Here is a 3,491-nt window from a genome sequence, read left to right as displayed (position 1 = left end):
TACCACTGAGCCACGCCCCCAGCCCCTCACTGGGGGATTCTAGGCAGATGCTCTACCACTGAGCCACGCCCCCAGGCAGATGCTCTACCCCTGAGCCCCATCCTTCATTTCTTACTAGGGGATTCTCAGCAGGAGATTCTCTACCGCTGAGCTACATCTCAAGCTGTGGAACATGCTGTTTTATTGTGAGCACTTTCCTTCTTTATTCTTAGTGGTTAAAAATCTGGTTTCAAGTGGCTGTATGATAATCCATTGTATGAGTACGCCTTGACTTAACCAACCATTTGTCTATTGTTGAACGCTCTCCCTCTAATTTTCCCCACTGGCTTATTAATAATAGAGAAATATGAATAGCCTTATTCATACGTCTTTGTCCACCTCTCTGATTATTTTTGCAAGACAGATTCCTCGGCATTAAATCACTGTGTCAAAGACATAAACAATTTAAAAGACCATCATGTATATTGCCACAAAGCTTTTCAGAATTGGAATCAATTCATATTCCCATCAACTACTTGGAGGAGAACTTCAATCTCTTCTTTCGCAGTTCAGCATTATACTCTAGAATTTATTTCTTTACACACTTGATAGGATAAAAAGCTATCTTTTGTGTTGCTTGACTTTTTTTCCCAACCATTTATTTACTCAGTAGGTTGAGAGGTTTTAACTTTTTTTAATTTTATAATTGTATGAGGGGTGCAAATGCCCATGTGCCACCATGCATACATGTGTGCGTGCGCCAGCATGCACGTACAAATGTGTGTATGTGTGTGTGCCTGGGGCCATTTTCATTTAAACTACCACACATGGGATGGCTGCTTTGTTACATGGATTCTGGGATCCAACAGTTAAGTCTCACAAAGGGAAGTACTCTTTTTGTAAAAAGGGTGTGTGTGTGTGTGTGTGTGTGTGTGTGTGTGTGTGTGTGTACATGTGAATTCAGTCTCCCTGGAGGTCAGCAGAAGGCATTGGATTCCCTGTAACTGAAGTTACCAGCAGCTGTGGGCTGCCCAGCATGGGATCTGAGGCTCAAACACCAGTCCTCTGCAATAGCCACAAGCACTCTTAACCTCTGAGCCATCCCTCCTGGTCCTCTTATGATCACTTTTTGCAGTACTGGTGACTGACACACACTAGGCAAGCACTCTATAATTGAGCTACATCTCCAGCCCTTTCTTCTGACTTTTTATTTTGAAACAGAGTCTCACTGAGTTGCCCAGGCTCGCCTTGAACTTACTCTGTAGCCCAGAGCAGGCCTTGAAATTGCAATATTCCTTCCTGAGCTTCCTAAGTACCTGTTACTTCAGATTACTCTCACCACATCTGGCTTAAAAGAATTTATATGTTTTAATTGATTGATTAGTCTTGAGCGGTAGGTAGCACCATGGCTCACGCATGGAGGTCAGAGAACAACCTCCAGAGTCAGTGCTTCCCCACTTACTCTGGGTCTCTGGCTTGCCAGTAAGCATCCTTACATACCAATCTACCTCACTGTCCCTTAAAAAATATCTTTTTAGAATAAAGTAATACTGATAGCCCTTTCTTCTCAATATTTTTCCTGTTATCTCCTCATTTCCGTTCTTGATGTTTTGCATGAAGAAGTTTGGATTATTAATGAACTGAGGTATTGAACATTTCATTGTAGAAAGGTTCTCCATCCCTGCTATCAGGAGCTGTAGGGGTGGCTCAGTTGGTAAAGTGTGTGCAGTGCAACTATGAGACATTAGTCAAGACCCTCCAGTCCCCACAGAAAATGCTGTGCATGATGGGGTTCACCTAAGGAGACAGAGATAGAGGATCCTTGGGGCTCACTGGCCAGTGAGCCTAGACTAATTAGTGAACTCCAAGGTGAGTGGCATTGTCTCAAGAAACACCTGAGTTGGCCTCTAGCCTTCATATGCACATATATGCACAAACACACCTTGGATGTCCACACAAACAGACACACATACACACACACACACACACAAAATCTCACGGACCTCCCACTCATTGTTGTAACTCACCATGCCTCCACCAAGAGTTGAAGCTTTAATTCCTCAGTAAGGAGTCTTAGGAGGTAGAAACTATTGGAAAATGTTTGAGCCACATCTCATGTCAGAAGAGCCCTTGTGAACCAATGAACAGCTTTCTTCCAGAAATGGCTAAACCATTGTAGGAGCCTCCCTGTTACACACACACACACACACACACACACACACACACACACACACCCTATTATATTATCCTAGAAGTTTACTTCTTATGCCATGAGACCTTTGCCAATGAAGGCCATGAGACCTTACCTTCAGTCCCATGCTCACTTCCTCATGCCTGTGTGGCAAGCATGTTACCAGCTGAGGCGTCTTCCAGTGCCAGGAAAGGAGGATTTGACACAAACAGCCTTGAGTTTCCCAGCATCCCTCTTCCCAATCTTCGAAAACACTCAATACCAGTTATAGTAAGACTGGCAAACTCTGGTTCAGTCTCCGTTTCTTTCCTTCTACCATCCTCTAGTCCCAACCCTGATGTCTAGAGTCTTGAGCTGAATATTTGTTTATTTACATACTTTCTCATTTCAAATTTTGAGTGTGCATAAGTGCACATTTATCCCTCCCTTCCACTTCAACTGCATTCCATAACACTTGGTAAAGAACTGTTTCACTGTTGGGATTTTTTTTAATGCCCTATAATTATGAATCTTATTTCCTCGTGGACTCAAAAAAAACTTATTATTGTTTTTGTTTTAATTTCTAAGCAAGTGGGTATTTCAAATGCTTAGACGTCGTTATGCCTGCTTTGCTTTGTGATCAGAAAATATGAACCCTGCAATTTCTGCTTTTTGAAGTTTATTATGTTTCTCCACAAAGCCTGGTCTACGGCCAACTCTTTTGATAGATGCTTACTACGGAACTGAATTCTCTAGACTGGAAAGTTCACAAAGCTAAGCTAGAAGAGATGGGATAGAGGCCAATGAATCCACTCTTAATTATTTTAGTTTTATCTATGTGTCTCTGTGCACATGTGTGAGTACACATGTGTGCAGGTTCACACATAGGCCAAAAGATGGCGTCAGATCTCCTGAAGCTTGGAAGTCCCATAACAGGGATTCTGGAAACTGAGGTCAGATATTCTGCAAGAACATTAAGTCCTCCTAACACCGTGCCATCTCTCTGACCCCTTTAATGGTTTTAGTACTTGGACATTTAATCACGGAAAACACAATGATGCTTAGGGAGTTGTAGCCTCTCTCATACAAGCTGGTACTTTTTTTCTGTGTGTCTGTGGCTTGCATGCATGTATGTATACAAGTGTTCACACATACGAACACACATGGAAGCCACAGAAGGAAGTTGACCAGCCTGGTTTATCAGTCTCTTCCTTTAATTTCTTAAGACAGGGTCTCTCATCGAACCTGGAATTAGATTGGCTGTCAGCAAGACCCAGCCACTCCGTCTCTGCTCCCAGTGGTGCTGGAGTCACAGTTGCAGCCATACTTTCACAACAAGTGA

Source organism: Grammomys surdaster, unplaced genomic scaffold, assembly GCF_004785775.1.
Source record: "Grammomys surdaster isolate TR1022 unplaced genomic scaffold, NIH_TR_1.0 166, whole genome shotgun sequence".
Lineage (NCBI taxonomy): Eukaryota > Metazoa > Chordata > Mammalia > Rodentia > Muridae > Grammomys > Grammomys surdaster.
This window is presented reverse-complemented; position numbering follows the sequence as displayed.